The sequence below is a fragment of the Giraffa tippelskirchi genome, chromosome 13 (genome assembly GCF_054371585.1).
Source record: "Giraffa tippelskirchi isolate mGirTip1 chromosome 13, T2T-mGirTip1v1.2.pri, whole genome shotgun sequence".
In the NCBI taxonomy this organism is placed as follows: domain Eukaryota; kingdom Metazoa; phylum Chordata; class Mammalia; order Artiodactyla; family Giraffidae; genus Giraffa; species Giraffa tippelskirchi.
Genome location: NC_137287.1, coordinates 27,582,812 through 27,594,869, shown reverse-complemented (window position 1 = coordinate 27,594,869; position 12,058 = coordinate 27,582,812). Strand labels below are relative to the sequence as shown.

The 12,058-nt window shown below is 43.9% G+C and overlaps 1 protein-coding gene across 2 annotated transcripts in view; it reads left to right on the top strand.

The window, feature by feature from the left end:
• The window catches only part of BMERB1 (bMERB domain containing 1), a 158,151-nt gene that overhangs the window by 31,936 nt on the left and 114,157 nt on the right, over positions 1 to 12,058 (top strand). The gene's annotated exons all lie outside the window — the stretch shown is intronic.

Genomic DNA, 12,058 nt, shown 5'->3' with positions numbered 1-12,058 from the left:
GAGTTGGACACGGCTGAGCAACTGAACAACAAGTTCATAAGAGGCTGGACAGGAGAAGGCTCTGCTTCCCAATCCTGCAGGGTCTGCATGGAGTAACCAAGGACCAGATGGCTAGAATAAAATTTGGGGTTTTTTGTTTGAATGAATCAGAGTCTGACTTACTGATAATTAGTTTTTGTTAAAATGCCGTGCCATGCCATGCTAAAGGAGCAACACTAAGGATTCTAAGGGAAGTAGAAGAGAATGACTGTAAGAAATATCATACACTGAGCGCTTCCTGTGTGTCTGCTCCAAGCACGTGTTGACATGCATCCTCCAATTCACTGCTTCCAACACATCTGTGGTTGGGGCAAGGGAGCCATTTATTACTCTGTTTTACAGATGAGGAAATGGAGGATCAAAAAGATTAAGCAACTTGCCTGATGCCACTCTGCTAGTAGGTGGCAGAGCTGGAACTTGAACCCAGCACGGGTGACTTCATCTAACTGCCTCTCTTAAATCCTGGGATTAGTTGAAGATGCTCTTAATACAGATACAGATACTCACTTCCGACTGCCTTTGGGGTAAAACTGGAGTGGGAACTGGAAAACCTTTTCAGAAATGCAGCAGAAAGAATTTGCCTGTTTTGAAGACTCGTGGCTTCACAGAAACAGGCCTCCCAGGGGTGACCTGTGGACCATACAGGGACATATTGTTATGCAGTCGTTGACTGATACCCGACTGTTTGTGACTGCATGGACTGCATCATACCAGGCTCCTCTGTCCTCCACCGTCTCTCAGAGTTTGCTCAAATTCATGTAATCGAGTCAGTGATGCTATCTAACCATCTCATCCTCTGCCACTTCTCTTTTCTTTTGCCTTCACTCTTTCCCAACATCAGGGTCTTTTCCAGTGAGTCGTTTTTCGCATCAGGTGGCCAAGGTATTGGACGTATTAGTTGAGGGTTTAAGATTGGGAACTCTGCCTGCATTTGGAGCATGATGTTTTAGTGTTTGGAAGCTGTGTGACCTTGGGCTAATTACTTAACCTCTCTGAATTTTATCTCATCTATCAAATGAAGATTGTAAGAAGACCTACCTCAAACAGCACTGAAGAAGATTCAGTCAGATAATGTGTGAAAGCCTTTGCAGAGAACCTGGTCCTCTATCTAAATGATGGTGATGGTGTCGGCAGAATGGGACATAAAGTGGACCTTAACTGGATAGCATTTAAACAATTGCAAGGAAAAGAGGGAAGTTAAAGTGGGTGGTCTGGTCTCAAGAAAAGAATGGAGGTGACAGTGTTTGAGGAGATCGTTGCAAGCACATAGATTGATCTTGGCTGCCTTGGAGGAGCAGAGAAGTCCAAGGTTGATTGATTAGGGCCCCTAGATTTGAGCAGATTAAAACTGCCAGGCTGTATGGAGCCACTGCAGGACAAGGGGCAGAGGTAAAGAAAGTGGCATTATCTGGCAGTTGTTGTAGACTGGATGAAAGGGCTGGAACTCTGGGGTGGTGGAAGACCAATCTGGTGTGTTTTGGAATCATCTGATAAAACGGCAACCCACTCCAGTAGTCTTGCCTGGGAAACCCCATGGACAGAGGAGCCTGGCGGGCTACAGTCCATGGGATTGCAAAGAGCTGAACACGACTAAGCCAGTGAGCATGCACGCATGCATGATCATGATGTCACAGGGACTGGGCAGTGGGTTGGGAGGAAGGGGCTAACCAGACATCCGGAAGGGAAAAAACATTGGTGACTGATTCCAGAGAGGAAAGAAAGAGGCTCTTCTAAGCATAGACAGAGTGACAGGTGGGAAACAACTGTTGTTAGCCTGAGGTCTTAGGAATTTGCATAGGCATCAGTGCTGCTTACTCTGGCTCTCAATAGGGTTTAAAAAGGTGCGTGGATTATGGGTTTTGGGAAAAGTAATAGTAATGGCCTCTTACCTTTACAGCACTTTCCAATTTATACTTCCCCTGTGCTTTCTAACTTACTCTTTACAAAAAGGACAAAGAGCAGGAGGTGTTGTGGCCCTTTGAAAGTGGGAAATAGGTTAAGGACTCACTCCAGGGAAGGAAGGCAGCCTGTACAGGCTGAGCGAGAACACAACAGTCCAGGTTGTTTGCACTGGACCAGAGTGTCCCGGGGCATATTTGTTTGGATGACACACAAACAACAGCTGCATCACAAGATGGTGACAAGTATGTCTGGATTTCATAAAATCCAAAGTGGAAAATAACTAAACGCATGACACCAGTCACGCAGTTCATTTAAGATTTCCAAACAGGGAAATTCCCTGATGGTCCAGTGTTTAACAATCTACCTTCCAGTGCAAGGAATGTGGGTTTGATCCCTGGTCAGGGAACTAAGATCCTACATATCACAGGGCAATTAAGCCCATGAGCCACAAACAACTAAGACCCAATGCAGCAAATAAGTAAATAAATATTTTTTAAATTCCCAAACAGGTAAGTCATCCATTCATGTATTTTTCCATTCATCTATTCATTTCTTCATTCTTTGAATATGTATTTAATGGTAGCCTCATATGCGAGATAATTGTGCTAAGCCCTTGAAAGTATAGGAGCACTTTGAGTGAGACATATGTTGTCTATGCCTTCAGATAACTTAAGGTCTTCTGGTAAAATAGAACTACCATATGATCCAGCCATTTTGCTTCTGGATATACCTAAAAGAAATGAAAACAGTATATCAAAGAGTCCTCTGCACCTCCATGTTCGTAACAGCATTATTCACAGTAGCCAAGACATGGAAACAACTTAAGTGTCTATCAATGGATGAATGGATAAAGATGCGTTGTGTGCAATGGAAAATTCTTAAAGAGATGGGGATACCAGACCACCCTACCTGTCTCCTGAGAAACCTGTTTGCAGGTCAAGAAGCAACAGTTAGAACTGGACATGGGACAACAGACTGGTTCCAAATTTGGAAGGAATATGACAAGGCTATACATTGTCACCCTGATTATTTAACTTATATGCAGAGTACATCATGTGAAATTCCAGGCTGGATAAATCACAAGCTGAAATCAAGATTGCCAAGAGAAATAGCAACAGCCTCAGATATGCAGATGACACCACTCTAATGGCAGAAAGTGAAGAGGAACTAAAGAGCCTCTTGATGAGGCTGAAAGATGAGAGTGAAAAAGCTGGCTTGAAACTCAACATTAAGAAAACTTAAGATCATGACATCCAGTCCCATCACTTCATGGCAAATAGAAGGGGATAAGTGGAAGCAGTGAGAGATTTTATTTTCTTGGGCTCCAAAATCACTGCAGATGGTGACTGCAGCCATGAAATTAAAAGCCACTTGCTCCTGGGAAGGAAAGATGTTTGCTCCTGACAAACCTAGATAGCATATTAAAAAGCAGAAACATCACTTTGCTGACAAAGGTCTGTCTAGTCAAAGCTATGGGTTTTCCAGTAGTCATGTATGGATGCGAGAGTTGAACCATAAAGAAGGCTGAGCACCAAAGAATTGATGCTTTTCAATTATGATGCTGGAGAAGACTCTTGAGAGTCCCTTGGACAGCAGGGAGTATCAAACCAGTCCATCCTAAAGGAAATCAACCCTGAATATTCGCTGGAAGGACTGATGCTGAAGTTGAAGCTCCAATATTTTGGCCACCCGACGCGAAGAGCCAACTCGTTGGAAAAGGCCCTGATGCTGGGAAAGATTGAAGTCAGGAGGAGAAGGGATGACAGAGGATGAGATGGTTGGATGGCATCATTGACTCAATGGACATGAGTTTGAGCAAATTCCGGGAGATAGTGAAGAACAGGGAAGCCCAGCATGCTGCAGTCCATGGGGTTGCAAAGAGTCGGACATGACTCAGCAGTTGAACAATAACAACAAAAATTATTCAGCCATGAGAAGGAAGGGTATCCTGACATTTGTGACAGCACGGATGGAACTTGAGGGCATTTTGCTAATTGATAAGTTAGAGAGAGAAAGACAAATACTGCATGATATCACTTATATGTGGAATCTTTAAAAAACAATCAAACTCATAGAAACGGAAAGTAGTAAAGTGGTTGTCAGGGGCTGGGGGAGGAGGGAAATGGGAAGAGGTTGGTAAAAGGGTGCTAGCTTTCAAGTATGAAATGAATGAAGTCTGCAGATCCAATATGACATATGATGACTGGAATTGATTATACTGAATTATGTAATTGAAATTTGCTGAGAGATTAGGACTTAAATGTCCTCACCAAAAAATAAACAAATAAATACTTGAGGTGATAGATGTGTTAACTTACTAGATAGTGAGACTCTTTTCACAGTGTTTACCTGTTTTGAATCACTACAATATATACTTTGAGTATCTTACATTTTGATGACTTCCCTGGTGGTCCAGTGATTAATTAAGACTCTGTACTTCCAATGCGGGGAGCACAGGTTTGATCCCTGGTCGGGGAACTAAGATCCCACATGCTGAGTGTCGTGACCAAATTAAAAAACAACAGCAACAACATATTTTTGTCAAGTATAGCTTGATAAAGTTGAAAAAACCTCTTCAGGAGCAGTTTCTGTTTCCAAGGATGCAAAACCGAAGGACCAAGCCTTGCAAAACCAAGGCTCCTAGTCCTTCAGAAACAGAATTCTGTCAGCTTGCTGACCAGACGCCCTTATAGCTAAATGTTGTCAAGAGATTAATTTCATTGTTTTGCCACAGGCATGTTTTGCAAGCCCTTGAGAAGTTGAGTCCTAATAGGGTCAAACCACGTTTTATGGGCTAACCCGAGTGCAATTACTTGATTCTGTCTTCCTGCAAGTGCCATGACCTGGGTACTCTGTGTGTGGGATTCTCTGCTGAACGCTCCCTCGGTGTCTACCACATTGCCCAGCACTTGGAAGCCTCACATTAAAAGAAATCAACAGTTGCTGAATCGGGCAGCTGTTAATCCACAAAGACTGAGAAGCAAATGATTTAATTGTGTTTTGTAAACATTCAAAATCATCAGACTAAAATATAAAGTTAGCTGGAGCCTTGGTCTAAGTCACCTGCCCATCTCTTGGCTCCTGGGGCTGCTGGTGGTTGAGCCTTCTTGCTTTCCCGCTTCAAAAAGGGAAAGATGCAAGATTTTCAGATCAGATACAAAACAGTAGGAACAGGTACCATTATTGTGAACTGGCAGTGTGCAGTGAATGCTATGATGGGTGTAGGCTGGGCGAGGTCATTGACATATATACCATATCTCCTTGATTATTGTGTGCATGCCAAGTTGACTCAGTCGTTTCCGACTCTTTGCAACCCCATGGACTGTAGCCCACCAGGCTCTTCTGTCCACGGACTTCTCCAGGCAAGAATACTAGAGTGGGTTGCTATGCCCTCCTCCAGGGGATTTTCCTAACGCAGGGATTGAAATTAAGTCTCCTGCATTGCAGGCAGATTCTTTTACCCTCTGAGCCACCTGGGAAGCCCCTCTTTGATTCTTAGATGTCAGCAAAGGTGGGACGCACCGTTCATAGTCAATCACATCTTTCAGGAGCAACAGAAACAAAAATCAGTATGGCAGCATTAAATTTACTGGTCCATTAAAAGTCCTTTTAATTTCATACAGAGAACAGAGTCACCTTAGACCCTGTTGGTGAAGCTGTTAGTGTTCCAGCCTTTGGGGAAAGCAATTGGATATGTTTGTGTGTTAGTGTGCTCAGTCATGTCCTACTCTCTGCGACCCCATGGACTGTAGCCCACCAGGCTCCTCTGTCCATGGAATTTTCCAGGCAAGAATACTGAACTGGGTAGGTATTTCCTACTCCAGGGCATCTTCTGTACCCAGGGATCGAACCTGCATCTTTTGCATCTCCTGCATTGGCACGTAGATTCTTTACCACTGCACCACCTGGGAGGCAAGCAATTGAACAACATCTATTAAAGTTTAAAATACTCATATGCTTTGACCCAGCAGTCTGACTCCTGGGACTCTACCCAATAGAAACAGAAGCACCAGTATATAAGGGCACATGTACAAAAAGCCAAAACGCTGAACACAATGAAGGCCCAAGCATAGAAGAATGGTTGAATAAATGATTGTCCATCCACTGTGAAATGTAGGGAGCCATTAAAAAGGAATAAATTAGAGCAATAATGCTTGTCTTAGAGGCATTATTAAGGGAGAAAAATGACTTCAAGGAAAATGAATGTAAGAGGATCTCATTTTTGTAAAACAAAATCTGTCTCTCTATATAGCACACATATAATGTATGTATCTCTGTGTGTGTGTGTATATGTGTGTGTGTGTGTGTGTATATGTGTGTGTGTGTGTGTGTGATTTTTTCTTTTTTTGGCCACACTAGGTGGCTTGCAAGATTACAACTCCTGGACTAGGATTGAACCCACGGCCTCGGCAGTGAAAGCCAGGAATCCTAATCATTAGGCCACCAGGGAACTCCCATGTGTGTGATTTTATTTGTATGGAGAACAACATGGAAAAATGCAGAACAAGTTGTTACTGTGGGCTACCTGCAGAAAGGTGGGGTGACAGGGGTGGCATGAGGGGCAGAGAGCGGAGAGGGCAATAGAGAGTCAAACACAAAAGAAAATGAGAAAAAAAAACACAAAAAAATTCACTTGCAAAATTATCAAATGTATACATTGATGTTAAATTATGTGTTTGTGGAATGGGAAAGGGGCATCCTAACTTCAGAAATGCTAAAATAGGGCCTTCCCTGGTGGCCCAGTGGCTGAGACTCTGAGCTTCCAATGCAGGGGGCACAGGTTTGATCCCTGGTCAGGGAACTAGATCCCACATGCCACACCTAAGAGATCGCATGCTGCAACTAAAGATCCCACATGCCACAACCAAGACCCGGTGCAGCCAAATAAATAAATACATATTTTAGAAAAAGAATTGAGAATCTAGAAATAACCCTCACTTTAAAGAAAATAAAGATTCCAGCATGCTACTATGAAGATCGCAGATCCTGTGTGCTGCAACTAAGACCCAAGGCAGCCATGTAAATATTTTTAAAAATGCTAAAATGTGGGAGCAGAAAGTGGGTCACAGAATTGAGGAGATACAGTTTTATCTGATTTAATCCTCACTACAAGATAAAGCATTGTGTGTGTCTGTATATATGTGTGGGTTTTTCAGGTGGTGCCAAGGGTAAAGAACCCACCTGCCAGTGCAGGAGACATAGGAGACTCAGGCTCGATCCCTGGGTCAGGAAGAAACCCTGGAGGAGGGCATGGAAATCTACCCTAGTATTCTTGCTGGAGGATACCATGGACAGAGGAGCCTGGTGGGCAGCAGTCCATAGGGTCACAAAGAGTCAGACATGACTGAGCGACTGAACAAAAGGGAAAATTATGCACCTTTTATTGTCCTAGATTCAAATCCCCTCTCCATTGATTAATGGGCCAAGATTTTTACTTCTCTGTGTGTATATATATATACACACACACAGACATACACATATATATGTGTGTGTGCATGCTGAGTCACTTCAGCTGTGTCCGACTCTTTGCAACCCCATGGACTGCATCACGCCAGGCTTCCCTGCCCTTCACCATCTCCTGGAGTTTGGTCAAACTCATGTCCATTGAGTCGGTGATGTCATCCAAACATCTCATCCTCTCTTGTCCTCTTCTCTTCCTGCCCTCAATCTTTCCCAGCATCAGGGTCTTTTCCAATGAATTTCCCTTTAGATACTTGTAAATGTTTAACTGTATTAAGTTACATTGGCTTTCCATATTTTTAAAGGGAAAGGCACCTGAAATAGTGCATGGAAATCTGTTTTAAAGATCTGGGTGGTCACTGTGCTGACCATTCCCTCTTAGTCCTTCTCCCGTTGTAGTTCCCATGTGCCAGCTTTCTCTTAGTGATCTCAGGGCTGAAAAAAGGAAATAACTCTCTCCATAATCCTGGTCCCAGAGAGAAATTTGGGAAACAGGCCACAGTAAGCAGAGGAAGGGATGAAGCAGTCGTTCCTTCCTTCATGCTTTTCTTCCTGTGTTTATACTCCTCTGTCTTAGTCCATTCCTGCTGCTGTGACAGAAGACCATAGGCTGGGAGCTTACAAACAACAGCAGTTTCTCTCTCACATCCTAGAGGCTAGGAAGTCCAAGATCAAGGCCCTGGCAGACAGTGCCTGGTAGGGGCTTCCTGGTTCAGAGATAACTGTCCTTACATAGAGAAAGGGGGTGAATGGGCTCTCCGGGGTCTCTGATATAAGGTCACTAATCCCACTCATGAGGGCTCCACCCCCATGACCTAATCACCTCCCAAAGGCCCCATCTCCTAACACCATCACATTGGGGATTAGATTTTCATATATGATTTGGAGCAGGACATAAACATTCAGTCTTTAGCACTCTCCTTAGTCCAGAAATTAAGACAGCTGAGAGCTAGAAATTTGTCCAGGCCCTACTCCAGGGATGAAATGCTTTTAGCAGGTGGCTCTTAAAAGTGGCTATCACTGTGACAGGGAACAGATGTGCTTAAATTATTTTCATTTTGGTTCATTTGGTTCTTCCACACCCCGCACTCCTGATGAGACCGTCTCACCCACTCTTTGTGGTGCACTGTGAATGCTGGAGACCCACCGTCCACCGCTACACAATCCATCCATCCTCAACCTGTTTGATAGATGCAGGGAAGGCATTCCCCGAGCACATTTAAAACCAGTGCGAGTGACACTGAAAGAGCAGCCTAGCAGGGGCACAGGCAGCCGGGCTGGGATCCAGGTGCTTGGAGGTCTGCTTTTGTAAGGCTCAGCTCTGGCTTGCGGCAGGGCTTACTTTCTCAAATGCTTATCCAAAGCCAGGACTAAGTTGGCTTTGTGTCTTTCTTCTCTGCTGAGATGGAGATTTCATTTACTAAGGTCAATTTCACATACCATAAAATTAACCCTTAACCATCTTAAAGTGTACAGTTCGGTGGCACTTAGGACATTCACGAGCTTCCCTGGTGGCTCAGCGGTAAAAGAATCTGCCTGCAATGCAGGAGACGTGGGTTCGATCCCTGGGTCGGGAAGATCCCCTGGAGGAGGAAACGGCAACCCACTCCAGTATTTTTGTCTGGGAAATCCATGGATGCAGGAGCCTGGTGGGCTACAGTCCACGGGGTCTCAAAGAGTCGAACACAACTGAGCCTGAGCACAAGCGTGAGTAGCACATTCACAGTGTTGTGAGCCATTACTTCTGCCTAGTTCCGAAACATTTGTTCGCCCTCAAAGAAGACTCCATACCCATGAAACAGTCCCTCCCCCCATACCCTTTCTCCTACTGTTTTCTGTGCCATTGGATTTACCTATTCTGGATGTTCAATATACATGGAACCATACGATGTGCTAATTCTTTCACTTAGCATCATATTTTCAAGTTTCATCCATGTCATAGCAAGTGTCAGCACTTCACTCCTTTTTATAAATATTTCACTTATGAATACATTACACTTTTCATTCATTCATCAGTTGATGGGTATTTGGGTTGCTTCTCCTTTTGGCCCTGTGAATAATGGTGTTATAAACATTGTGAATGAGTATTTGTTTGAGTACCTGTTTTAAGTTCTTTGGCGTTGGGACTTCCCTGGCAGGACATGTGAGTTTGATCCCTGGTTGGGGATCTAAGATCCCACATGCCACAGAGCAGCTAACTAAAGAGAAGCCCTCATGCTTCAGTGAAAGACTGTTCATGCTGCAACTAAGACCTGATGCAGCCAAATAAATAAAGATTAAAACAGTTCTTTGGGGTATATACCCAAGAGTGGAGTTGCTGGGCCATTGGTAATTGTGTTTGACTCTTTGAGGAAGATACAGAGATTTTTTTGATTTCCACATTCTCTGGCAGTTTCACCCTCCCCTGACTCTTTTCTGGATCCTGCCTTTCCTTGAACTTTATAATTTCAAGTAGATGAGACAGTCAGTTTGGGAAGCAGCATTTTGTGGTCATTAAATACATGAGTTCTTATCCAGAGGTCAGGGTTCGTAGCTCCTCTCTCCCATTTACTAACTGGTTGATCTGAGGCTAACTACATAACCTCTGAGCCTTCATTCACTCATCTGTAGTTATTGTTGTTCAGTTGCTCAGTCATGTCCAACTTTTTGTGACCCCATGGACTGCAGCATGCCAGGCTCTTCTGTCCTTCACGATCTTCCAGAGTTTGCTCAAATTTGTGTCCATTGAGTCAGTGATGCCATCCAACCATCTCATCCTCTGTCATCCCCTTCTCCTCCTGCCCTCAATCTTTCCCAGCATCAGGGTCTTTTCCAGTGAGTCAACTCTTCGCATCAGGTGGCCAAAGTACTAGAGCTTCAGTTTCAGCATCAGTCCTTCCAGTGAATATTCAGGGTTGATTTCCTTCAGGATTGACTGGTTTGATCTCCTTGCAGCCCAAGGGACTCTCAAGAGTCATATCCAGCACCACAGCTCAAAATCATCAATTCTTTGGCGCTCAGCCTTCTTTATGGCCCAACTCTCTCATCTGTACATGACTACTGGAAAAACCATAGCTTTGATTACATGGACCTTTGTTGGCAAAATGGTGTCTCTGCTTTTTAATACACCGTCTAGGTAGTTCTATTTTTAATTTCTTAAAGAGCTCCCATTCTGTTTTCCATAATGCCTGCACCAGTTTACATTTCCACCAACAGGGCACGAGGGTTCCCTTTTCTCCACACTCTCACCAACACTTGTTATTTCTTGTCTGTTCAACGATAGCTGTTCTGACAGGTGTGAGAGAACTTCACTAGCGCTACTGACATTTGGGGCTGGGTAGGTCCGTGCTGAGGGAGCTGTTCTGCTTATTTTTGGATGCTTAGCAGCATTCTGGTTTCTACCCACTCGATGCCAAGGGCACCTCCCCCACCGTCTCCAGCCGTGACAACAAAAATGTCTCCAGACGTTGCCAGAGGTCCCCAAGAGGGGCAGAACTTCCCCAGCTGAGAACCACTGATCAGGTCTAATTCTTTTTTGACGCTGATGCTCTAGTTTTATAATGCAGAGTAGAAGAGTCCAAAGGATTTTCCTATCTCATCTCTCCATCTGGACTCCTAGGTTTCTTTCCTCTTTCTCTCCAGATGTCTCTCGGGTCACACACACAAAGTGCTGACAATAAAAACTGTTGTGTGTGCTCCGGGTTAAGCTGGAAGAAACATGGTTATGAGCTTCCTGAAGCATCCCTCTCCCCCTGTAGGATGGATTCGATTTTCCTCAGGCATTCTTTCCCTGGAAGATTTCTACTTCCTACAAATTGAAGTGAAGGAGAAATTGTCACTTTCACTTACAAAAGAAAATGCTTCAGGTAGATGACTAGAAATATCCTTCAAACAATAGCCCTTAACTCTGCTACCAGAAAGAGAGAGATTTATGCCAGCCCGGAGAGCAGTGACACTCTGTTTCTCTGGACCATTATCTGTGTCCAGGGACTGACCATTTCTTCTTTATTACCACCCCCAAAGAGTGCCCTGACAGTTATGAAAGGGACCAGGAAAGTAGAACACGCCAGGTGACAGATGACATCTCAATTTTTGCAAACTGAAATGAGCACTTCTCTGGGTGGGGTGGGGGAGGAAAAAGAATGCCTGGTTCTCCTATGAATGTTTTTAGATGCCGGTGTGTTTTTTTTTTTAATTTTTAAAATTTATTTTATTGAAGCTTAATTGATTTACAATGTGTTAATTTCTGCTATACAGCAAAGTGATGGTTATACATATATACACACACACACACACACACACACACATTCTTTTCCATTATGGTATCACAGGATATTGAGTATAGTTCCCTGTGCTATACAATAGGACCTTGTTGTTTATCCATTCTGTATAGTACTTTGCATCTGCTAATCCCCAAACTCCCAATCCATCCTCCCCGCCTCCCCTCCCCTTCTTGGCAACCACAAGTCTGTTCTCTATGTCTGAGTCTGTGTCTGTTTCATAGATAAGTTCATTTGTGTCATATATTAGATTCCACATATAAGTGATACTTAGGCGAAGTTCTTAGCGTAGAGGTGTACTCAGAAATCAGGTGTCCTTGGTGATTCAAGTGTCTCTTCCTCCTCTTAAGAAGGCCAGTGTGGGGACTTCCCCAGTGGTCCAGTGGCTAAAAATCTGC